This window comes from Symsagittifera roscoffensis, chromosome 2, assembly GCF_963678635.1.
Source record: "Symsagittifera roscoffensis chromosome 2, txSymRosc1.1, whole genome shotgun sequence".
In the NCBI taxonomy this organism is placed as follows: domain Eukaryota; kingdom Metazoa; phylum Xenacoelomorpha; order Acoela; family Convolutidae; genus Symsagittifera; species Symsagittifera roscoffensis.
This window is the reverse complement of record NC_087063.1, coordinates 7,578,339-7,593,392: the sequence shown is the minus strand read 5'-3', so window position 1 is coordinate 7,593,392 and position 15,054 is coordinate 7,578,339. Positions and strand designations below refer to the sequence as shown.

At 32.9% G+C, this 15,054-nt stretch overlaps 1 protein-coding gene across 2 annotated transcripts in view; it reads left to right on the top strand.

Annotated features, from left to right (window-relative positions):
* The first annotated feature begins 5,277 nt into the window (after nucleotides 1–5,277).
* The window catches only part of LOC134839194 (uncharacterized), a 58,780-nt gene continuing 49,003 nt past the window's right edge, over nucleotides 5,278–15,054 (top strand). Inside the window, exon 1 of one of the 2 annotated variants that reach the window (XM_063854666.1) lies at nucleotides 5,278–5,348. The gene's annotated coding sequence lies outside the window, so the exon portion shown is untranslated. Of the gene's footprint in view, nucleotides 5,349–5,521; nucleotides 5,919–15,054 lie in introns of those variants that run through there. The other variant, XM_063854667.1, reaches the window with a different exon arrangement.

The following is a 15,054-nucleotide window of genomic DNA, read 5'->3' as shown; positions in this document are numbered from 1 at the left end:
CTTTTCCACTTGTCTATTGGCTATGCTTTTAAACCAGCTTCATTTTTCGAAGCATCGACTGTCTTTTTTATGAAGTGCAGCCTCTAGACTAGTTCACCGATTGCAACTAAAACATCGACAGCAATGTGAGAACGGATATTTAAACATAGCAACCGATTAATTTAAAATTTGCCCAGAATGGTTCGACCACCACCAACTCAAAAAACGCTAAATCAGAAACGGCAAAAATGTTTCAAGTTTGGCTCCAATATAGATGAAATGAAAATTTATGTGAAAAGGCAAACAAAATTTTCAATGTTTTACTTAGAAAATGACTTACCATTTGAAAATTATTCTGAAAAATTTGTATTTTGACCAGTGATTATCGTCACCTAAAGTATTTTAAAAATATTTATGCAAACCGTTTTTCGATGTTTCTGAAATTAGAACAAGAAAATGCATCCTACGCAACAATTCCTCAAAACTCTTTTGACTATGGTCGAAACAAATAACGTAACCGTAGTGTAAAACTGCGGTAGAATTTTCCGATTGTCCTTTAAAATCTTAAAACATCCATGCAAGTGACGTGCTTGGCTCTTATCGGCTGAAAAATTTAGGTTTCTAGCATTTATTAAAAAATTTGTGTGCATTTGTTTGAAATAAATAATTAAGAAAATACAATCTAAAGTAAATGATTGCTTAACTAATTTGGATTGGGTATCTTGAACCGCGCTTCTAATTTTATTCAGCTAGTCAAATTGGCATCAATTACAGCGCAGTTTGAAAATGTTTTCTCGACAAGATTGTTGACAAAAAAAATTTCTCAAAAAAAGTTGGTTTTCAAATAATCAAAATGGCGGAAAGTCAATTATTTCAACAAATCTAAAAGCAACAGCGTTTTTGCGAATCGCAGATAAGTGATTTAATCAGTCGACAACAGATTGATTAAGTGCAAAAAAAATAAAATAATGACCGCCCATTAAAAAAGCACTTAAGCAAATTAATCTGAAATCTACTTGTAGCTGTTTCTTTTTTTTGGTTCGAAATAACCCATTTGACAATGCCAAAGCGTTGTAAGAACTAACTTAGTCTGACGATCATCCGTTTAGCAGGAAGCTGGACTAGAAAGAAAGTTTGAAAGGCTCAAAACGTATCAACTGGCATGAATTTAATTGCTTATTTATCAAATATCGGCAATAAAAACAATAATGGTCGTATCAGGGTGAAACTCTCAAACATCCGACTGTCTTTTAAGGTAAATAAAAAAATGTTAGTTTAAAAAAAATGAATAACTTTTCAAAAAAATCAAATGTTTTAAGATTTTATTTAGGAAAATTATCCCTCACGCGCTGTAAAGTGTTAGTGATATGCTCCGCGTAAGGCCAAGTATTATTTACACTAAAAAGGTTGCGTTAATTTTCGGACTGATTTTCGAGCAGGATTAAACCGCAGCATACGCGTTAGTAACACGAAATAGTTCACTCGTTATTTAACTCAAACTGACTATTTTTAAGCGCCCGTAACCTTGGAAAAAATGGTATCAGGTAAAATGTTTTCTAATGATATTTACGCTTGGGAATAGTTTGAAAAATTCCTTGGAAAATTGCTAGCCAAGTAGACGAAATATGTTTGAATAAAAAAAACACTTGAGTAGAAATATTCCATCACTTTCTTCGAAAATTGGAATTATAGTCTGTTCAATCATTATGTCAACAAAAATTGGACTACGATTATTGAAAACTTCGAAATCAGGGGCTTACACAGATAATTACTTTGGGTGAGAAGATTTCTTTGAAAAATGGAGTCGGTTTTTTATGTTCAGCTATTCTACTTTTTTGAGCTCTGGCAAACAACTAGAGCGACCATATTTGGCAATAATGACTAGCTTTCAAATCAAAACGTAAAGTAAATTTTCAGGAAATAACTTTTCCTAAATTGATTCAATTAACAGCTGTTACCTGTAGAAATCATTGTTTTAGGTAAATATTGAAGTGGTTAAGGAAATCCTTCCTCCAAAGTAAATGAAGTTCTACCTCAAAAACTTCAAAATGTGCTTTTGATGGAAATGCTTATTTTATTACACTTGCGAAAGCAAGTGTCTAGTAATTGGCAACACATTTTTTTTTCTGTAAACAATTTTTATTCAAATCCTGGTCACTGTCGCTTTTTTGGTTTATTACTGAATCTTAGAAAGTTCCAGCCTCGTTCCTTTTTGGCGTAGAAGTAACGCCTTTGCATTTGCGCTCTAAGGCAAGGAGTTTGAGTCCCGCCCGGAATTTTTTTTCTGGATGTACGCAATTGATTTTTTTCCCGGTAAAATTGACTTGTTGGACTTTTTTGCCTGCTCAAGTTTTGTCGCCTTAGTTGCCTCATCACAGAATTTCTTGTGCTATCAGCCATTTTATTTTTACTGGCAACTGTTAATCTTTGTAGTTGCAGATCCAAGGACAAGGGCCTCTAAATCGCTATAGCTAAAATTTCATTTTTCAAGGCTTATATTTACCTTTCTTTTCCAATTTCACTATACAGAGATGCGTTTTCTCGCTAGTGTTTGCCTTTTTTACCGCTAGTGTTAGCGAAGCGCAGCTTAGCCTCTAGGTTGTATTTTGTTAAGCACTTATATGAACATTTTAATAGCGTTTTAAACGTAACGCAGCTGTTGTTTGAATCGGTTCAGGCTTTGCCTAGAGTTTTTTTTCTGAAAACAACTTTTTCAATTTGATTTCTAATTTCGTCGACATAATTTTTTCCTATCGAGACAATGCCATTTTAGCTGTTATGTCAAAAACGCAAGATCAAATTGCACTTTTAAGCTGGCTCACATTTGAAAACAATCCAACTCAAAATGCAACTTCCTTTTTACAATCAGCTGTGATCGGCACCGGTTATTTGTGTGTGCGCATTAATTTTTGTGCAGATGATGAGGGCTTTTTGGCTTCATTGGTTAGTTTTGGTTTTTTCTAATACATGACCCAAATTATCAAACTTTAATTTGAGTTTCTGATTTTATTGAAAACGATGTGATCTCTTTTCGCTGATTACGCTTGCGATTAGCAAGCGTTATAAAATCGGAATATAGATTTTTCTGGATAATAACAACCTTAACAAATTCTTCGAGTCACTTGCGCAGCATTCAAATCTGCAGCAAATATGCTCAATTTCTCGAAAATTCAAATTTAACTACTGGTTTCGAAAACTCATTGACGGCTAAGGGCCTTGGTCAGCAGCTGTTTTTTTTAAACCGAAAGCATTTAGTATAGTAAAAACCATGGTCCTATTAGTTGTCTGCTTATGTTTTATCGGCTTAGTTTCCATATTTCTTACCTTTCTTGTGCTCTACGCTAATTTTTTTGTTAATGAATGTCTTAAATTTTTTTTACCCTTGAGATAAGCTTTTCTTGACAACCATTTTTTTCGGCTTTTTTTTATTTTCCTTCTTTCAAAATGATTGGTTTCGGCCTATGCGATATCGGTTTTATGGCATCATTTTGAGCCTTTCGACGAGCGAAATTTTTTTTGGTGCCTCTGTGTTTTGAGGGTGAGGTAGACTTGATAAGTCTTCATTAGACTTAAATTTTTTTGAATTTTTTTTTCGACTTTTCGTTTTTGGCTGAATAGTTTTTGGCCTATTTTATTTTGGCACAGTGGCATCATTTTATTTCAGTTGACGAGCAAATAAAGTATTGTGATTGTGTATGTTTTGAGGGCGAGGGGACTTAATAACTTTTTATAAGCCATATTTTTGTTTACTTTTTTCGGCTTAAAGGGTTTCTGCTAAAATATTTTCGGCTTTGTTACCGCTTGGTAAGTTTTCTTGCGATGCTAATTTCACATTCTATTGTTTTGGCATGTTTTTAATTCAAAACAAGCCTGAACTATTTTGATAGATCTATTTTTTTCACACTTTCGAATTTTTTTCGACTTTTTTCCGACTTAGCGGCTTTCTTGTTTTGTATCGCAAATGTTGCGAAGCACAGCTTCGCCTCTGTGGTTTAATTTCAAGCAATGATTTTCAAGCATCATGAACAAACTTTTAAAATGGCAAAAAAGAAACACTTTTTGGGCCGTTTAACAGAAAAGACCCTTAATTTTCCCAAGAGCCCGAGATATTTTTCATTCAATTGCTCTAAACCTTCTGATTACGTGACCATTTCCTTGAAATTATTTGTTCCTGGAAACGTAATGATGTTAAAGCTACTTCAAATAGCCCCATGAATGACCGTGATTCCAATCTTAACGCGTAACAATTATACCAATTGATGACCGATCGAAAAGATTTGATTCGAATAATCACTTCATTTTTTCAAACATTTGTTCACACTGCAAGGGTGATTTCATTTGTTCACACAAATAACCTCATTTGTTTTGCTAATTGATGAGCCGTGCAATACATGATTTATATCTTTTTGCTATTTTTGTCTTCACACCTTTTGCTATGTGATTCCTCAAAGGAATCGAAGCTGTGTTCGTGTGTCTTTGTGATGACAGTTTCCCCCTGGGCTATTGCGCGTGCTTCTCGAACGCTTTCAAATCCATAATTCAAATAATGGCAGGAGGTCGACAACATCATATTGATTAATTTATCACAAGCCCTCAATATGGAGTGGGTATTTGCTTTAGGGCACTGTGCACAGCGTAGTCTGAATTAAACAGCCTGAAGCTGAATATGACTTGAAAAAAATCAATAGAGAAACAATTTTTGGTCTGAAAATCCGACATAAGAGAAAATCGATTTTTGTTTCAACTGCGTCACATACTTTTTGCTATGATTTTGGGATCAAGCCTGACAATTGATCAATGAAGCTTCGAGTTTTGGTTTGAATTTCGGTCAAAGCAAACCTTTAAAGGAAAAAGCACTCTAAAGGATAAAAGATTTCTTGAAGTCGTCTCTTCCAGGTTAAACATTAGAGATTAAAACTGCTACCATTTTAGATTATTTCTCGCAAGTTATTTGATGCTTTTTTTGCAGAATCCAGAAAAAATAATTACACGTTTTAACAAAAACGAGACAACCGTGAAACTTGTGATCCTCCTAAAAACGCAGTCAGCTTTAATTATAATTGAGCAATGTTGTTGCGGTGTTGTCAGATCTGAGAGGATTTTATTACCACAAAAGACATAGTTAAATTTATAAGTTACCTTTTAACTGCTCAATGTAAGACATTCTAAAGATTAGGCCTTGTCTGTTAAACTTAACTGATCTGTTTTTACATAACTTAAAGTGGATCCTGAAACCGGTTTGATACAAGCAATCAAAGCTCAAAAAGATTTAACCTTTGGTCTAGTGGCTAGTAAGAACTTGAATCTAAAAGATTAGTCCAAACATAAACTTCAAATCTTTTCAGTTTTCGAAAGCCATGATCTGGAAGGTAAGAATCTTTGATACTGACGCACACTAACAGGTGCGCCCAATATGGTATAAGTTAGGTGTTTCTCCCAGTTGCTTAGTTTATATTTTGATTTCAATTTCTCGCATTTTGTCCAAGTGTTTTGGCCTACTCCTATCATAAAATATACTTCGTTCACGCGTGATTGAGGAAAACCGATAAAACTCAACCTTACGTTTTGCACCATAACATTAACTCGAAAACACGTGTACTTTACTGTTTTGAAGTTTGTTCAGTGTCCGAACGTTGTTTTAATACATAGTTTACATTATGATCTATTTTTCTTCAAAATATTTGAACCTCTTGTCAAAATAACTTTCAACGAATGAAAGAGAAAAGAAAATTACTCCAAATCTTCTAACCTATTTGGAAAATTGCGCCCTTTTCACCATTAAAAATTGAATAACGCTTCAATATTTCAATTTTTTAACTGCCCTTCTTATTATTTTTATTTTGTTAGCTTAATTTTCCTATCAAGCCTCAATCGCTACAGAATTTGACTTTCTATTCGATACACTCGTTTATCCAAGAAATTAAGCGCCAAGTTCAAAGGTAATCTAGTGTATGCCAAATTGAATTTAGGTACATGTGCTGTCATTGAAGTTGAGGTGAAGCCAATGAACCAATGAAACGGCAAAAAAAATCATAAAAATGATCATCAGGCTCATCTGCTACCTAATTCAGCTTGGATTTCTCTTTTTTGCGATTGAAAATTTTATCTCAAAATTGATAAGGTAGTTTTTAAGAAAATTCAAAAAGTTTTTAAAAAACGGTCAAAACTCAAAATCGGTAACTTTTTTCTGCTAAAAGCAGGTCGTAGCTCGTAAAATACAGAAGATTCTTAAAATCAGGTTTCATGATTGAATGCTCAACCTGAGAATTGGGACATTAATTTTCGAGTAGAGTAAAAAAAAAAATTCTAAAAAACGGTCCATTTTCATAACTTTCACTTGTTTGAAGATCATAATTTTTTTTTCTAAAAAACTGAACGTAGCAATATATAAAAGTAGGCTTTCAACAACCCGTTGGGTCAAATAAACCTATGATATCAGATTTGGCAGAATAGTTTTAGAGAAAAGTCCAAAAAACGATCAACAAATCAGAAACATAGCTTATGCTAACCGCTTATGCTAGCCGCTGATGCAGAAAAGATTCACTCATCCTGTTACTTTGATTGTATGCTAAGGCGTGTGCTAAGGATTGTAGTCTTGTATGCAAAAGAGTTTTCGACAACCTGTTTTTTGGATTGAAACGAAACACTCAGATATGAGGGGTGCTTTTTGGTGAAGTTCTTAAAATTTAGAAAAATAACGCTCAAAAAATCACAAAATAAGATTTTTCCGAAAATTTATTCTAAAGTAGTGGCAGACTTTTAACAAGCTGTTTTTTCTATTAAACCTATGATATCGGATTTGGAACGATAGTTAGCGAGCAAAATCCATAAAAGGGCCAACAAATCAAAAAATTGACCTTTCCGAAAATCATAGCTTTCTGAAGGAAAATCGAGCGTGGCTTTTTGTGCAGAAGGGTGTCAAGCTACCTTTATTTTCGATTGAACCCAAAATCTTAGATTTGGGAGTGTAGCTCTCGAGAAAATCTAAAAATTAAAAAAAATATATTCAAAAAATCAAAAGTTTGACTTTTCTGAGGGCCTTAAATTGGTGACAAAAATAATTGGGCGTGGTCGCATAAACAAATCAGCTTCCCACAACCCGTTTTTTGAATTGAACCCACCATCTCAGATATGGAAAGGTAGTTATCGAGAATATTCAACAAGTTCAAAAACTAGTCGAAAGATCAAAAAAAAAATTCGAGGGCGATAACTTTTTGATTAAAATTTTCGTGAATGGCCGCTACACCAGGGATCATCCTACTACCCGTTATCTCCATTGGACCCAGAACTTTCGGTTTCGGAGATTAGCTACTTGAGAAATTTTACAAAAGGTTCAAAAGACGGTTAAAAAAACTAAAAATTTGACTATTCCGAGAGCCAGAACTTTATGTGTTGAAAGAATTGGACATAACCGCTTATAGAGGGGAGTTTTTGAAAACCAATCTTTTTGGTGAACTCAAAATTTGAGATTGGGTAGGTTAGTTAGTGAGGAAACTAAAAAAAATCAAACATCGGTCAAATGTTCCCCCGATAGACCTTTTCGAAGGCTGTAGATAATAGAGAGAGCAAAAAGAGACAAAGGGAGTATGTATGCAGGCACACAAGAATGTAGGCGGTATTGATATAGCTACCCCTTTTTTGAAAACTTGTAGAAGGTTTTTCGAGCTAAAAAAATTGAACGTTTTTCAAAATGTATTAAAATATTCCACAGAATCTAAACTAGAAAACCCATACCATTTCATAAAACCTATTTTTATCAACAAAAATTCCGGGAAAATATGCCAAGCAAGACATTTAAATTCAAATTAGCAATTGAACAAAAATTGCGAACCGAAAACAAGGCTGACAGTCTTTGATCAGACGCCAGTTGAGCCGAAAAAATTTTCTTATGTAAAAAAATTCTACCCCCCTGAAATTACGCGGTACCAGCAAGTACCCAATCAGTACTTAAATTTGAATTTTCCTAAATTGATTATGTCAGCTGCTAGAGAGCATGTCAAGTGATTCAAATGATTTTGTTAAACTAGTTGTTAACCCGAAAAAAAAGTTTTTATTCTGATTTGATAACGCTCGCTAATCGCATGCGTAATAAAGTATTATATAAACTATTTGGACAGCCAATTGCTTTCTGGTTGGTTTTATAAATTTCAACAAGAAATCTGTTAACAAATTATTTAAATTTAAAAAGAAATTTTTGTAAATCATTCGAAGCTTTTTTGAATTCATCCAATCAAATTTTCTGGCATAAAGTTCCCAAATATCAAGGGTTGCAATTTTTCGGCGATAGAGGTAGATATTTTTAATTCAATTGTTTTATTAATATCTTATTAAAGGTGGTCCATTTGAATTTGGCTTGGAAAAAGAAAGATACCAACGGGATTCGGTGGTAGGCAAAACGCAAGACCTCGCAGGTTTTAACCTCAATTACATTGATCATAACAATGACATTTTAAAATACGCACGAAAATAAACTTGAATACACTTTTGGACAAAAGTCAGCGCAAGCTTAATTTCTCAACAAGTTTAAAAGCGGAAACAAAAATCTGGTTATGCGTTGCATGTTTTATTTGTTTTGATCTGTTTGATCAATTTCGTAAAAAATTTAACTTGATAATGGTTTGCCAAAGCTTTGCTATGAGAAAGCAAATGATCGGAGCGATGAAAGCTGGGGCAACCGTTGAGTTTTTGAATTTTGATGCCAAAAACGAACAATTCAAAAAGTTGTCAAAAAAACTGTTCTAACTGGCATTACCGCCGACCGACTAGGCCGTCACGAAAAAACCAAAGGCCAGAAAAAAACGACCTTTTTCGAGATTTTTCTGAAGACCCATTTTTGACAATCTTTGAAAGTAAAGGTTCTTGAAACACAAGGCAAAAAAGTGTTACCAAGATATTACGAAAATACACTTCTCGATAATGAAGTTCTCAAAAAAAACAAATACCATCCAAACAGCGCGAAATTTATCATCAAAAATATAATCTGGGCTCATATCACTGAAACATTTCGAAACAACATAGTCTTCATTGAAGGAAATATGAATAGCAAAAGCTGTATAATTAAAATTTTGAGGTCCAAAGTATTATCATTTAAGCGACATTACCCCAAAATTCGAATTTTTCTTTCAGATAGTGCATCTCCCCATACTTCCCGTTTAAGCCATGAAATTTAAAAAAGATCTTCCCTGGCCTTCGGCTTTACCGGATTTGTCGCCTCCTGAGTATGCCTGGGACTAGATAGAAAACATCGAAAAATTTGATCAATTCCAAAATCGTTGACGAACTAAAATCGTCAGTCCAATATCTGTGGTTGACAATTTCGATGCAATGCCAACTTAAATTTAAGCTTGCTGACATTTTTCTGGTGATCCCACCCGCTTTAACAATTGAAATTCAATGCAAGACTTATTTAATTTTTTTGAAAAAGAATCCGTTTGCATTTAATTTTGTTCATCAGTGTAAGGCAAAGATAACACTAGTCGAACGTAATGTAATTTCAAGTCAAACATGAAGTGCTCAAGGACCTAAATATTGCCACCAATCCGTAATTTTAGTCAATCCCAATCCATATTTGTCAGATAGTTTTCAATTGCCAAAAGATTTGACAAAAGATTTGTGCGCAGGATTGACAATAGACTTGACTTTGGTCTTTTATTTGGTATTGCAATCGGGTACTAGACTTTTTCCCGTAAGTAACTTTAGACACAGAATGGTGAAATTATGAAATAGTAAGTTTAGGTTCAATTTTGAATTAATTCTAATTTATATGTGTATCCGACATAGTTAGTGTGGAGGCAACGAACACGCCTGGGACGGCAAAGGTCCTGGGTTTGAAATTGACAGGACCTGTTTTTTTTCAAACCTGAAATATTCAATTTGACTTAAAATTTGTCGGCTGTCATATTGCAGAATTGTCTTTTTTTTAAGTTTAACAATGAAGTTGCTTTTACTGTTCTGATTTACCTCTTATGTTTGTTATTTTACTAATATTGACTTTTTATTTTTTCTTTTTTTTCTTTCGCTCTTAAATCGGCCTATTTTTATATCGGCTTACTGACCTAATTTTGAGTCATTTTAAGCTGACGTCTGATTCGCACTAAATACTAAAAATCCTTTTTGAATTTCATGAAGTTTTTCATGAAAACAATTTTTTTCGGCTTTTTTGTTTTTCTTTCGTCTTGATAGGTTTTGGCCTACATTATATCGGTTTAATGGCCATATTTCGTCTTTGGACGAGCGAAAAAAATTTGTGTGTGCGTGCTTTTGTTTTGAGGGCGAGGGGGACTTATTAACTTAAGTCTTGTTGATTTTTTTTGGCCTAAAAGGTTTCTGCCAAGGTGTTTTTCGGCTTTGTTACCGTTTGATAAATTTTTTTCCGATGCTTATTTCCTATTCCATTAGCTTGTTTTTTTTTAATTTGAAAAATAGCTTTTTCAAATTAGTTTTAACTTGAAAACTAGCTTTTTGATAACTAGCAACCAGAATTGAGGGGGAAGAGCAGCCCTCGGCACGCCACTGCAGACACCATTTCATACATCATTTTGTTTTAAAAATCCTCAATTACAAAAAAATTATGATTCTCAATTATTATTCTTTGATCCAGGGTTCTCAAATAGAGCTTGTGGAGTATTCGAAAAATTTCAAACATCAAAGATGTATCAATGTTTGTATAAACTGTTTCATGTTCTAAATTTTCTGCTCCTCAATTTTTTCGGCGATTTTTTTTCGCCTATCTGCCTGTTATCATAGTTTTTTGGAAAAATTTCGCATTAAATTTTTCAAAACTACATTCAGCAAAAGTGAATGCTTTCAGATCTTTCTGTTCTACTTGCTAATGAGCCGACTCATTTTTTCAGTCCATTTTCATTTTTTGTAAACAATTTTCTTGTACAGCAATTTAAGTGAATTTTTGTTTAGTTTTTCTGTAGTCTATGTGAATATCTGAGCTTGTTAATTTTCCATCGCCTGGTAAATTTGAAAACCTGTCAAAATGAAAACTGTTAAAATTTGTAACAGTTGTCAATAATCTAACATTGCAATTAGTGTTTTGCAACCATTTTTGTTTCGGTATTTCATGCTCTTATTGAATTACGAAAGCCTATAAGATACAATTTAAAAAAAACAGTTTTTATCGTTAAGTTAAAATGGTTGAAAAATGTCATTAAATATATTTTTTTATCAAGACATCGTGAAAACCAGAAAACAACGCTTAATTTTTGTAATCATCAGGAAATGGTAACACTTCAGTTTGCCATTGTTTAAATCGAACAAAAGGTTAATTATATATGAGGTGAGTTCTTTTATTGGAACAATAAGATTAAAAAAAAACAATTAATGGTGATGATGTGGCCGTATTTACCATCTAGCGGTACTAAAAACGGTCCCTGTTAAACGATCAGAATACGATTTTCACGCCTTTCATAAAATAACGCACCTGTATATGTGAGTGAATACGGCCGATTCTGATTTATTTTTAAAAAGTCGAAAAAAGCGGTGAATGCTAGAATGGGTTTTATCATAATTTCGTTTGGATAAAAGGCCAATTTGGTACCAGTTGTAGTGCCGATTTATTTCAGACTCTTAAGTGGGAAGAACCCTTAATTTCGATTATATTTTTTTTCTACTGTTTTGCCACACAAAATCAGATACCACAAACAAGTTTATAAGATGGGGTTAAGTGGTATATTATATGAAGCTCTTTCAGTCAAGGTTCGATCCTTGCTAAGCATTTCCAAAAAGTTTTGTCCGTATCGAAGGGAATCGGTGTAACATTTTTGCTTTCATCAAATACACCAAAGAAAGCAGATATTAATAATCAGATATGATTCGAGTGATTTATGACATGGAGGCTCTTTCACTCGAGTTTCGATCGACGCTAAGCGGTTTCAAAAAAAGTTTCGTTTTTTGGCGGTGACGAGAAAAAAAACAGAATTAGGCATTTTTGCTTACGACTCTTAATGGTCCTTGAAAAAATTTTGCCAAGTTTCTTGCTCAGAAATGTTTTTGTCAAGTTTATGTCCAGAAAAAAAATTTTCACTTGGCCTTTATTTTAGACAAACTAAGTTCAAGTTATTTTTCATGTTACAGCTCTTTTGGGGGCTATTCTCATGGGCAAGCGACTCATGAGCCAAGGACCGAAGACAAAAAATCAATTATTAAAAAAATTAGTTGCTCTTCAATTGAAAGGAATTACAAGACGCAATATTTAGCTTTTTTATAACGAAACCTTTCAAAAAATAAAAAAATTTCCATTTCGCCGGCGGTCAATGACAATTTGAAAATTTTGCATATTTCTATCGCTTTTATATTCGGTCAATATTAATATCAAGTCCTTGAAATTGTGTACTTTCTTTGAGAGTTTCAAGCTTAATTCCAAATTTTGGAATACTGAAATCTGATTCGTTGATTTTATTCGCCTATTCGCTCCTTCGCTTATGAGGGATACCACCGTCATTTCAGCTGAAATGTGAAAAAAAATTGAAAAAATATGTTTTAGTTCAATAACATGTTTTAGTTCATTTTTTCAAGCTTTTCCCACCGGTGATTGGTTGCTTGAACTTAAATTGACTGCGAGTAAAATTTTTCTGTAGGTGTTTAAGTTTGTTTTTCTCATCCTTCATTATTAAGCGTTTTTGCACTTTTAAGCTATACCAGATTTCTACACATTCTAGTTTTTCCGTATCGCTTTTGTTTGCATGCTTATGTTACATCGTATATCGACATGATTACTACATTTTTTTTTTCGTGCTTATCTATCTATCTAAATCTAAAAATCATATAGCAACATAATTTCAATTTTCAACCACATGGTTGGCGCTGTCAAGATAGTCCCAAAGTATTGCGATTCTGACCTCAAAATATGAGTGATCAATATTATATAGTTAACGAGGTTTGACAAAATTTATATATTTTTTTCACAAGTCACAGAACTTAGCAACTATTTTCAATTAAAAATCTGATAAAACTTTGTAGGCTTGATAACATGCAAGAACCAACGAGCGAATATAGGTAGTTCTGCCGGAGCAACGTACGCGGCGGATTTTGCAAATGTAATTAGGTTCAGCAAATTTATGCGGATTCCGCTTACAATTTGCGGGTTCCGCTTACATTTTGCAGAACCCGCTTACTATTTGCGGATTGCGCTGACATTTTGCGGATTCCACTAACAGTTGCGAATTCGACGACAGCTTAAGCCCACTAAACACATATTTTCTTTATTTGTTCATGTATTCCACCAGCTGTTCCAGATTACGCAAAACTGAAAGCTTTTGGCACAATTTGGAGCAATACAGCGTTTCTGGCTATTTTTATTATACTTTCGACAGCAATTGTCTTTTAATCGGGAACTAGACTCTTTCCCATAAATTTTTTGTGGTGATACAGATCTTTTACAGATAACTATCAGCTTCAAATTTCATAAGTTTGATATAAATGGGTGATTTTCAAAAGCCAATTGTCCAGATTTTCTGCAGGTCCTGTTTGCAGCACTTATTTGAAATTTTTGCGTGCGCTTTTAGAAATTATTGTTTCAACTTTTTTCTTTTTTCTATCTTAAATTTTAGACAGCAACGGATAGATTTTTTTGGTATTCCGATCTTTTGGTTATGAAAAAAAAGTGAATGGCGTTGGTGTAGCTCGAATCTTTTTGACGTTTCAGGTGATTGATTTCACTAAAAATTCAAAAATAGTTTTTTGAAATTTTTTCTTTTCAATTTCTTTGACTGAATTATAATATTTTCTACATTTTTTGTTTAACACACATTAGCTTTTGAACTTTGCCATAAAATCTCCCTTAAATTTTATAATAAAACAAAGGGCTTTGTTCCACAATCTTTTTGGCATTTTTGAAATTTGTACATAATTTTTTAAAATTTGTGAATAAAAAAAGTTTTATTTACTTGTTTTTTCATTTACTTTTAATCATAGGCATTCATTTTCAAATCACAAGTGCTACAAATTGCAGCTTTGCCTCTGTGTCATTTTTGAAGCTATAGTTTTTTTTTAAAAAAAAGGTAAGTTTCAGAAAACGATAATTTTTTTTCTTAGAAATTTTATTTTTGAGTTGAAAATAAAAAAAGCTGAAATAGCTGAGATCATTTACAAATAGTTTTTAATATGTAAACATCTGGTGAAAAATATTCAAATTTCCTGAAAACCTTAGGAAACGTTTTTTTTCGTCTTTCAATTGTCATCATTGTCTAATAAAGATTTGTCTGGGCTAATTGACGACAAACAACAAGTCGAACTGCAATTTTTTTTATAATTTCAAAGTCTTTCAGCATTTTATCCTTATTGATGGTTTAATAATTGCAAACAAAAACACTCGTTTGATTTTTAGTTTTTTTTTTAAATTCGAGAGTCTCTTAACACGTTTTTGTCTATATTTTCCAAAAAAGACACGATAGAAATAAGTTTTTGACTTTAACATGATTTACTTCTTGATATTTTTATCAGGCGTGCAGGTAGTTGTTCTGACCATTGAAAATGGAGGGAACTTTGTATTTGGGTGTGTTTTAGTTTTTTCTTTTTGTTTTCTAGTTAAATCAGGTACCACAATTAATCATCGAACTGGGTTGAATGATATATTATACTTAAGCTTTTTCAGTCGTGATTCAAAGCATTCCAAAAATTTCAAAAAAATTCCCAGTGTCGTGAAAAACCGGTTTGAAATTTTTAATTTTTCGTCTTAATTTGAGCTAATAAGGTGACCGTATATGCTTACAATAGCTTATTTAAGCTTAATATTAGCCGAGAAAACTTAATTTCATTCATGTAAAGGTAGTTTCTGATGTTTTTAGGGCAATTTTGGGAATCAAAATTTTGAAAATTCGAAAAAAAAATCTTAAGTTTTTTTCTTTAGTTATTTTTCTGCAAAAACTGTTTTCCATTTTACCTATTTTACTATGAATCTCAAATATGCATCAGATCTTTTTTTTTGTTTAGATTTTTGTATCACAACATGCAGAAAAAAACGACAACAATTTGTAATAATTTTTTTTTTATGACTATGGTCGGAACATTCTGTGCTAAATGCACAGTAACCGGCTGTCCTTGTTTAATTTAATTTTATTTAAGTTT